The 11,490-nt window shown below is 37.7% G+C and overlaps 1 non-coding gene across 1 annotated transcript; it reads left to right on the top strand.

Annotated features, from left to right (window-relative positions):
- The first annotated feature begins 11,171 nt into the window (after positions 1-11,171).
- Positions 11,172-11,278, top strand: LOC122805099. Its single transcript, XR_006365309.1, has one exon. It is a non-coding gene; the product is annotated as a U6 spliceosomal RNA (small nuclear RNA).
- The last annotated feature ends 212 nt before the right edge of the window (positions 11,279-11,490 follow it).

Below are 11,490 nucleotides of genomic sequence, written 5' to 3'. Positions count from 1 at the left end.
CTGGAAAACAAGAAATTTTATAAGGAGCAGACCAAAAATACGAGGCAAAAACCTGGACATTCTTTGAAAATCTGGATAGTTTAGAGCTATGGTGTCACTGACTATGGTAATATATGAGTTGCATCTCACATTCTTCAGATGCACATGCTATTTGTGTTTGGATGTACATGAAACAATGGCAACACCATTGCTACACTACTGGGTTTGTGGTACATTGCTTATTTGTTTGTCCTTTACTTGCTGTAATACCCACTAGCATGAGTTCAAATCCCACCATTCCCCATATGACCTATATAAAATTGTCTAACGGATTGGTATATGAGCTGATGTTGTTAGCAAACAGAGGTGTATATGACACAGATCACTTTGCATAGCTATGCAATGTAAGTGAGAGGCAAGCAGTTTAATTAACATTTACCTTTATTTATTTTTACATTTGTTAATTGGGTTAGTCCGACTGGGCCCAGAGAGCCCTTTTTCAGCAGAGACCCTAGGAGAAAAGTTCCAGGAAAGTAATTAAAAAATAAGAAAAAACCCAACAATTCAAGTTGTAATATACTTATCAACACAAAAGCAGAGAGAAATATACAATATGAATATATACAAGGAAAAACTGCAGTATTTTGAGAATGCAGTAACAATATATTTGAGAAATTTGGTTAGCATTAAGCTATTTACAAGGAATAATTTTTTTCCAGATATTTGGTACTGTATTTTCTTGGATGGATCTATTGATAAGTATAGATACAGGGTATGCTACAGATTCAGCTGCATGTTTGAGAAATAATGGAGGGAGTTTGTCGGCTGATGGGGAGCAGGGTTTGAGTTTGTTAAGAAGTGATCTGATGAAGGAAGTTGCTATGAGTGCTAGGGAAAATGATGAACAAGATGAGGTTGGAAGTGGAGTCTTTATATCAACAGTTTCTGGTTTAGTAAGCTTTTATATTGTTTCGATGAAAAAGTTGTTAAGTAGGCTTGCAATTTCATTAGAAAGTTTGTTAGAGAAGAGGTTTGGTGAAGAGGGGTTCCCTGGAGATAGCAATTGGTTTATGAGTGCCAGAATTTCTTCAGGTTGGAATTTGGGTTGCTCAGAGATTTTTGATAAAAAATATTTTTGTCTAGTAGGACCTGCTTTTTTCTTTGGTTGTGAAGCTGTTTATATAAGTTCAGGTGGAACGTTGAGTTGTTATTTCTTTTCGATGCTCTCCAGGCACTGTCTCTCTTGTTTATAAGTGATTGATTTGCCTGGTTTAGCTATGGTGCATAATTACATTTTATCCTAATTTTTCTACTAAGTGCCAGGGTATTAAGGGTTTCTAGGAATAAATTGTTGAAGCTTTGGACAACCTCATTAAGGGGTAATGTGTGTAGGAATGACTGGTTTACAGTGGGCAGTAATTCATTTACGGTGATAGGGTTGTAGTTTTTAAGGTTACAAGACTCTTTGTATTGGTGGCTCTTGTTAAGATTGGGAGAGTGTCTGACTACTGAGGTAGGGAGGTGGTCACTAAGGGAACTAGGTAGGGTGGAAGGGTTATGATAGCACTGGGGGTTGGATACTAATATCCAGTCGATAACTGAGCCATTCTGGGAATGGGTGAGGTGATCAGCTGGGTAAAGCCATAAAGGTTTATAGAATAGCTAGGGGATACAGTATTAACAAGGTTCCAGTCAGTATTCATATCACCAAGGATGATGTTTTCATAGGGAATGGATATAGAAATCCAAGAAAGAAACTGTTCGAGTATGGAAATGTTTTTACCTGGGGGTATGTAAATTGCTGTAATGACAAGGTTTTTGTGTTCATTTAGGTTGTAGGTTGCTATAAGTATTTCAGCAGGGCAGAAATCAGAGATAGCTATTGAGAGGGCAGAGAGAGAGAGAGAGGGGTGGTCAGAGTAGAGTATAGCTACTCCACCACTCTTTTTTTTTACATCTAGCCAGTCAAACAATATTATAACCAGGAGGTAGAATTTTTCAGGTTGTAATATGAGATTTTAGCCATGTCTCAGATAGAGCAAGTATATCTGGATTATACTGAGAAATCCATGTGTGAAGGAGGATATTTTATTGACAATTCATATTCATTGAAAAAAGATAGATTTTTGGAGGCTTGTGATCATAATGAGTTACTTGTGAGGCAGTTGGAAAGTAGGAGTGCTGTACAAGTATGGTTAGAGTGTTGTTGGCAAGAGCCTGGGATGGGGTGAATATCACCAGATAAGAGTAGTATTGTGCTAAAGTATTTGCATGAAAAAATATTTGCAAAGGAACTGATGTTTTGTTCTGATGAGAGGTTGGGTATTTGGTATGTACAGCATTTTGAACTTGTGAAATGATACAGTGATATGGTTAAAGATAGAGGGGGAAATAGGGGTGGAGTAGTTATTTGTATAGTGGGTAGTGGGATAAGAAAATGTGGGAGATGGGGTGATAAGCAGGTGAGGAGTATTGTAAGTGGTTATAGCTGAGAAAAGAATTAGAAATAGGAGGGAGAGAAATAGAGTTCTGGAAAGTATAGCCATGATTTAGTTTCAGCTCAGAAATAATTAAAGGGTAACAATTTATTTAAGGTTAGTAGAAGAAATCAATAATTAACTGGTGGAGTTATCTAAACTGAGTGACTGAAAGAGTTAAAAGCAGGTAAGGCTAAGGAAGGGTGGGGAGTGGGTGTTAATGGTGATGTGGATATGAGTAGAGGAGAGGGATGCATATTGACTAGTGCACAGATGAGGCAAAACAGGTTTAGCTATAAAGGAGATGATGTCAGGGGTGGGTGGGAATGGGGTAGGGTAAAGGAGCAGAGTAAGCCTGAGTGCAGCAAGGACGAATGGAGTGAGATGAGCCAGAAAAACTGGACCAGGCCAGCTTCAAGAAAACAATCAGGAAAACCAAGCTCAGTCAATTCCAGGTCAGTGTATCACATTATCGTCCTAATAACAAGAAATCTCCTTCTAGTAATCTAGTACAGTGTGATGAAAAGGACCACCAATTCTATAGGGAAAACAATACAAGTATGGGCTGCAGGTGTATAGGTAAACCTTTTCCAAGAGAAAGAAAGTAGTTTAAAGCAATTGACATAGGAGTACAATAGGAAGAGAAAAAATGAGTGGGGGGCAGTAGTGTGCATGTTTACAGTAAAAGGCTATAGCAAGATGTCTTCCGTTTAGAGGGCATATTAAATACAGCTCTAATATACACTAGTTTAGCTGAAAGCCCTTTAGCATTCCACTGATGCAGGGTCTCACAGTACAGGGCAAATAGACAGTATTTGGTTTCTTGGATGCTGGACAGGACACAAAATAAAACTTTTGCTGTGGGGACTGGAAATAAAAAGGAAAATGAGGCAAATATTAGGTCTGAAGTTTGAAAACACTCTGATTACTAAGTAACTAAGACAGAGGATGCAGGGGAGAGGCAGCATACCTTGTAAGAAACAGCAGAATTCTATGAGCAACACAAAATGCAAAGAAAGCAGAGAGAAAAAAAGGTAACTGCACTTGATACCAAGCTATTATAACATACACTACACTATTATGTATTGCTCTAAAGAGTATGAAGAGAAAACAGTAACTACTAAGATGCTACATACAATTTAAAATTCTCCACTAAAAGTCAGGAATAGCAACAGTGGCATTCTACAGAAACACAGTAACTACTAAGATGCTACACACAATTTAGGATTCTCCGCTAAAAGTCGGGAATAACCGCAGTGATATTATACAGAAACACATAAATTGACAAACAGGTTATTCATCTAAAAGTACAGATAGCAGGTGACAATATTCACATTAGTGAACAAAGCAGCATTGTACCTGTTATTTAAAGCCACAATATGCTATGTGCATACTTCTGTACTGGCATATCAAATATGCTCATATGCAAAGCAAGTAGGGTAAAGCAAAAAAAACAAAAATAAAAAGCAAAACACCAAGACTTGGAGACGGCTGTAGAATCCAGTAAAAAAATTGTTATTCGACACAAGCACTTTCGTGGGTAACCCCACTTCTTCAGATGTCTAATACATTTTAAAAACAGCTCTTAGTTTACATATAGTATTGAGACACATGATTAAAACCAACCAATACATTGTTCTGGTGTGAACAAGCACTTTCAATTTAAAGCAACATTCTACAAGGTACATGCCATTAACTGAACTAGAAATCTGAATGTATATGTATATGTATACACTTCTAAAAGCCTATTTATAAAGTACCTGGATTGTAATTCGAATTTCCATAGCATTTCAGTTTGCAATCACAAGCACAGAATATATGTGCACATATTTACATTTTCCACTTGTGTTCTCCAAAGCACATACAAACCTGTAATAAGAAGTCAGTAATTTATCATGCAAACAACTCCACAGCACATCTTGCCTAAAAAGCTGCCTAGGCTTTAGCTTAGGACATTTCAATTTACAATCACAAAGAATATATCTGCACATGTTTACATATTCCACTTATGTTCTCCAAAACACATACAAACCTTTAACAAGAAGTCAATTATTTATCATACGAATAATTCCACAGCACATCTTACCTAAAAAGTTGCCTAGACTTTGACTTATGATGCAGGGGTATGTATTCATTCAATCCATGACCTCTATCAGTCCTTAATCTTACTATCAACTTGGCTTCAAGCTCTTCAGTGATGTTCCATAGACCCCCTCTAAACTCTTATATGTTCTCCCTATAACTAGAAATTTAAAGACATGTTCCATATCCTTATTAAAAGTGTGTCTGGCCAAGGCATTCACCTTGTTCTTTTTATGAATGGCATAAATGTGTTCACGTATTCTTTCCTTCAGAGACATGTCTGTCTTCCCTACATAGAAACTACATCACACTGTGCAATGGGCCAAGTAGACTAAATGCACTGTTTCACAGGTGGCATTGGTGTCAAACTCATATGTCTTTAACTGATCTGAATTTTCAAACTTAGAGGTGCTGTCTATATATTTATAAAAATTACATCTGCCACATTTTTTGTACCTTTTTCTATGGCTGGCCTTATAGGGCCGTACTTCCTATCATTGATCTTAGGTAACTGTCTCTTCAAAGATTTATAGCTCTTCAGTGAATACTTGGGTTTCACATCTGTTAGACTACTAATGTTCTTATCTAGTCTCAATATATTCCAATGTTTCTCTATCACATTCTTATACATCCAAGCATCTTAGTGGCAAAATTATATTCTGGTTTGTTTATTTTCTCTAAAAAAATATATTCTGGTTTGTTCATTTTCTCTAATATTATCTTTCTGCCCTTCACTGTGTACTTGTGTACTTCTCTAAAGTCTTCACTCCTAGAGAAGTAAGCTTTAGCCTTTAAGCATTTCTGTTTACTTAATGCTGCTCTGCATATCATTGATATGATACCATCTTTCTAATAAATCACTACTAGTTTGCTGAACATGGACAAAATCTTCAACTGTCACACTCAGTCTTGAGGCTCTATAAAACTGGTTCTGAATGGCATTTCAAAAAATATATGGGGGGGTGCATAGTATCTTTAGCTAATAAATGGTTTCCATGGCGTTCTTTATATGGGGGGGGGTGCATACTATCCTTAGCTAATAAATGGTTTCCATGGCATTCTTTATATGGGGGTGCATACTATCTTTAGCTAATAAATGGTTTCCATGGCATTCTTTATATGGGGGTGCATACTATCTTTAGCTAATAAATGGTTTCCATGGCATTCTTTATATGGGGTGCATACTATCTTTAGCTAATAAATGGTTTACATGGCATTCTTTATATAGGGGTGCATACTATCTTTAGCTAATAAATGGTTTACATGGCATTCTTTATATGGGGTGCATACTATCTTTAGCTAATAAATGGTTTACATGACATTCTTTATATGGGGTGCATACTATCTTTAGCTAATAAATGGTTTACATGGCATTCTTTATATGGGGGTGCATACTATCTTTAGCTAATAAATGGTTTCCGTGGCATTCTTTATATGGGGGTGCATACTATCTTTAGTTAATAAATGGTTTACATGACATTCTTTATATGGGAGTGAATACTATCTTTAGCTAATAAATGGTTTACATGACATTCTTTATATGGGGGTGCATACTATCTTTAGCTAATAAATGGTTTCCATGGCATTCATTATATGGGGGTGCATACTATCTTTAGCTAATAAATGGTTTACATGACATTCTTTATATGGGGGTGCATACTATCTTTAGCTAATAAATGGTTTACATGACATTCTTTATATGGGGGTGCATACTATCTTTAGCTAATAAATGGTTTACATGACATTCTTTATATGGGGGTGCATACTATCTTTAGCTAATAAATGGTTCCCATGGCATTCTTTATATGGGGGTGCATACTATCTTTAGCTAATAAATGGTTTCCGTGGCATTCTTTATATGGGGGTGCATACTATCTTTAGCTAATAAATGGTTTACATGACATTCTTTATATGGGGGTGCATACTATCTTTAGCTAATAAACGGTTTACATGACATTCTTTCTTATGCAGACGAGTGACCACAGTGCCATCGTTTTTCTTTTCAACACTAACATCTAAGAAATGTAATGTCTTCATAGAACATGTATGTGTAAATTTCAGAGATGTAGAGGTTTGATTAATATATTGTACAAACTCCTTCAGTTCTTCAGTGTTTCCTCTCCACAAAATGAAGAGGTCATCCACAAACCTCCTCAAAAAATAAACTCTGTCTGCATATGGACCCTTCAATATAAACTTGGCTTTCCAAACTGCCATTACAGCATTGGCATAGCTATTGGCACACGAGGTGCCCATAGGTACGCCAAAAAACAAAAATGCTTTTGAAATATAGGTCCAGAAAATAAGTGACCTAATAGAGCTGTTACCAACTAAAAATATGTATGACAAAAAAAAAATACCTGTGTGAAACTTCACAAAAATAGCAATAAGAATCACAAAAAAAAACAATACCAGGTAGTACTTACATGTGAGCACACTACTGGGAATTCCTATGAAGCAAGGGCAGAAATGCTAATTCAAAAGATGGTGTCTTTCTACATCAGGTTTTTTGATTTCTCTGTAATGGAGCAGGAGTGGGAGGGAGGAGTGCAGATTGATATGTTCAGGTTCGTATGCTTTTAACATTATCATGTCAATATGTGAGCTGCTATGTAAAGTCTAATATGTGCATATCACCCTGTCTTCCAGATGTCTATCAGAAATAGGGGAGACTACGAGCATACATGTAGAGTGTACAGTCCTGCTCTTTGTCTACTCTGTATCTATTTATTATTTCCTGGTCAGTGAAATGGCTTAACTGTAGTCTGGCTCGGTGCCTAATTGGTTGCCTTCAGGGGTACATTCATAGATCATCTTCTACTATGGCTTGCAGTACCCCAGCCTGCTGTAGTGCCTTAAATGCCAGTTACATTTTTTAAGTAAGGTTTTCCAATTCCACATGATTCCCTACAAATATGTGGAATATGATGGCATTATGATACAGCACATATGGTCTCTGCTGAGTGCTTTCAGAAAGTTGTCTGTGAAGTACTTTGTTGCAATTAAATTGCATTGAGTGTGCCCAATGGGGTTTGGATTCTGATGTGTTTATGCTGAGTCAGTACTTATCCTATGCTGAATAGATAATAACTTGGTCTTGTTTTACTGTACATTATGGAATCGTGTCCGCTGCTGATGCTGTGATGCCTTCCTTTGGTGTGATGCTTTGTCTGCAACTTTCTTTTGGAATCTGGTCCCTACTCATTTCTATGTGGCACCTTTTATATTGAGCTGAGCTACCAACAGTTCAGGCAGATGGGGCCTCAATGTATCATCTCATCTGAAGGAGGATGCACTCAGGAGTGCAGCATTCCTCTTATGTTGCACTCCCATGTCAATATTTGGAAAATTAATTTACCTACAAGGAACTGCTAACAACACACAGATGTGAGAAATTCCATGGATGTGGCGACAAAGAAGTTCAGGTAGAAAACAGGTATTCATCAGTCTTTGCATAAAATACAAATAAGATTTGCAGATGATGTTACCTAATATGTAGAACTATGATCTCAAGTGATTTCAAATGTAATCTGATCAGGTAGAAAATACATAGCAGCTACAGTGATCAAAACGTATTTATCAGTGAAGCATGAAGAACTGTTAGAAAGAAGAATTAGAGATTATTTGCACAGTAATGAATACCAGAATAAAAAATATTTCATTGAAGAAATAAGATGTACCCTGGGTTTAATGTTCAAAGTTGACAAAATAATAATTAACAATCAAATGGGAACATACATAAGTCAAATTTAGAAACAGTAATGTAGAAAAAAGTGCAAGGGATGTAATATAGGCCTGGAATGTCAACCCTGATGAAGCAAGTACTGCAAAGCTGTGCCATCTGTAGCTCATACGATAACAATTATCCAAGGGATGAAATGTTATATTACCTGGTATCAAGATGTCAATACAGCAGAGCAGACACATACTTGCTTCTCTTCAAAGAAGCCATGTATCTTATACATGTAAATATTGTTGCTTCAGTACAAGTTTGATTAGTGTGCTGTAGAGGTACAGGGTTCCCAAATCTGATGTATCAAAAATGACTCCTAATGTCAGTAAAGTTGTCAGTAGTGTGCACGGTGCACCCAACACATACACAATTCGAAGCAGACACATAGACCCACATATGCTGAGGCACTTAAATGTCACCTTCCCAAACCCCAAAGACCTCCTAGATGAAGTGCACATAAGAAATACCCTCAACAGCCCCAAATGTACTTTTTCAAAACAACAACAACATTAACACATACAGCCACATCTCACACAGCCTTTACTTCTGACCCCATAAGGGAAACTACCACAGAATTCAACATTCTGGTCATTGGTGACTCCATTTTGAGGCACATTGATGCCCCTCTCACCAGGCTGAGTAAGGAGAAAGTCACAGTCAGTTGCTTATCTGGGGATAGGATCTGCCACATTATGCACGCACTTAGGTCATTGGACCACAAGTACCACTATGACTCAGTCATAGTCCATGTTGGTGTAAATGACCTAAGACATATTTCCCTACACTATATGAAGAGAGACATCATGGCTCTCTCTGAATATGTGTCCCAGGTTGATATGACCCTAGCAGTGAACAGCATTTAAACTTCACCAAGCATAATGCCATGATACAAACAAAGGGTGGCTGACTTTGATAATTGGTTTAGTTTCTAGTGTCATTCTAAGGGAGTGCAATATTTGTCAGCATATAAGGAGATGGTCAACAAGCCATACTGCTTTGCCAGGGATAGTCTACACCTCTCCCCTCTAGGCATTTAAATATTAACTAAAACATTGTCCTCCCTCATAGTGCCTTTTTTAGGTAAAGCCAAACTGAAAGTACTTCCAACTTAGCAAATTAAAACCAAGAAAATCTAAAGGTATTACTGCTCAATGCTAGGAGTCTTAGGAAAAAAAAAAAACTCCACTCCCTAGAAGTATAATTGTTTTAAGTAGAAAAACATGTTTATTGGTGCAGAAGTATTTCAAAACTGTTTTTAAACATGATGTTGAGAATGTACATTTTATTCTGAAGAAGTTTGGTTACGAAAGCGTGGATTAAAAGTTTTTATTAAGTTAATATCGTGTGGATTCCACTCTGTTCTTCTGCAGTTTCCAGTCTGTTTTTTTTTTTGGTTCTTGTGGTTATCCAGGAGTATTTTTATTTTTTCACCCTAGATAATGTTGATATCTGTGAAGTCACTGAGACATGCTCCCAGTTTCAGTAAACTTCCGTGCAGGAATAGCTTATTCCTGTAAGGAAGTGACTGTTCCCATGCGCCATGACAGTGCACCATGCATCTTCATGAAGGCATGCTGCCGTGCTGTGGTACAGACATGGTTCAGTGTACAAGTGCAGGGGGTGTGTCTGAGAGCAGTGCTCTCACAATACACACACCCCCTGCACACCAGAATTGCCGTACGGCAATTTAAATAGAGTGAGATTGCTCGTTACATCTCCCAACTCGTCAGCGTAAGAAATCTGGACAAAGCCATAAGAGACAATTTTCCCTACAAACCTAAGAAGTTGCTAGAATAACAGGATTAGCATTAGCATGAATTACCGGAAGGGTATGAAGTATATAACGCACACCTCTCAACCTGTCAGAGTAAGAAATCTGGGCAAAGCCATAAGGGTCACTTGTCCCTACAATCCTAGAAAGTTGATAGAATAACAGGTTTAACATTACTATGGATATTCTGAAGGGTACGAAGTAAAAAAACGCAACAAATACATTTTTTTTCACATTTGCTGTAAAGTTTAAGCGTAGCTGCGTGGGTGTGCCCAGTGCTTAGCTATGCTTAGCCCAGCTGAAATGGCACGATAAGTTAAATAGCAATAGACATCCAATATAAGCAATAGTGTAGCAGTTAGAGCATATGCCTTGTATGTAGTCATTTATGGTTCTAGCCTCACCAAAGCCATTTCGTATGGGTACTCATTACAATTTTTATTTATTTGTATATTTATGTAGGAAGTAACCTATAGTTCTCAACCAGAGTATTGCATTAGGTTCAGATGTGAGGTGTCAGTATAATAAAGTAGTGAAACCCCATATAAACACAAGTGTCCCATACAGTATAGTCACACAAGAATAAATACAATTACAGCACATTGGCAGATGTCAGGGAAGGTAAACAAATTTATAATATGTAATGAATGATGAATCGGTCTCATACAGGTGGTAGTCCAATAAAATAAAACATAAGCAATGCTAAGCATTGCACAGATATGCTGACCGGGTGTAAGCATTGTGCAAATATGAATGCTAGGCAATGAGTAGCCCAGCTAAGTGGATTTGCCCATTGGTAAGCAGTGCTGAACCTGCCCCTTTAAGCACTGTCAACCTTAGCTAAGCAGGTTTGCCCATAACATAGCTTAGCTCAGCATATTCAAAACCTTCCAATCATGGCAAAAGGTGGGAAATTGGCTGTATTTAAACCTCACAGGTCGGACTACAGCTCTTAACTGGTTGTAGTTCCTCACTCTAGGCAGTATGGCAGGTGTTGAAGAGGGAATGTGCTTTTGGGCACAGCACTGGGGTATACAGGAGTCCAAGGTCATGGTAGGACTCCTTGTAAAAAAACATGACATAAGACTGCTGCAGGACCAGTACCAGGGCTCCAAATACAAAGTATTTTGTGTTTGCTTTGGCAGCACATATACTAAAATTGGAACAATACGGAGAAGATTAGCATGGCCCCTGCGCAAGGATGACATACAAATGAATGAAACGTTCCATGTTTTTTTGGGTGGGAGGTTGGCATAATGGTTAAGGTGTTTACCTTGCAGACACAAGGTACAGGGTTTGATTGTCACATGGGGTAATTGGCTAGGCTTAAAATGGCCCACAAGGACAATTAGCCTAGTACTAATCCATGAACCATGAACAAAGCAGAAGCCTGGGAAAGTCTTGCCTGTGATCTCACCAGTGCCCTAGTATCCCTACTTGAAATGGAA

The sequence above is a fragment of the Protopterus annectens genome, chromosome 6.part0 (genome assembly GCF_019279795.1).
Source record: "Protopterus annectens isolate FY-2018-M chromosome 6.part0, PAN1.0, whole genome shotgun sequence".
Taxonomy (NCBI): Eukaryota; Metazoa; Chordata; order Ceratodontiformes; family Protopteridae; genus Protopterus; species Protopterus annectens.
The sequence above is the reverse complement of the archived record's forward strand: the minus strand, read 5'-3'. Positions and strand labels throughout refer to the sequence as shown.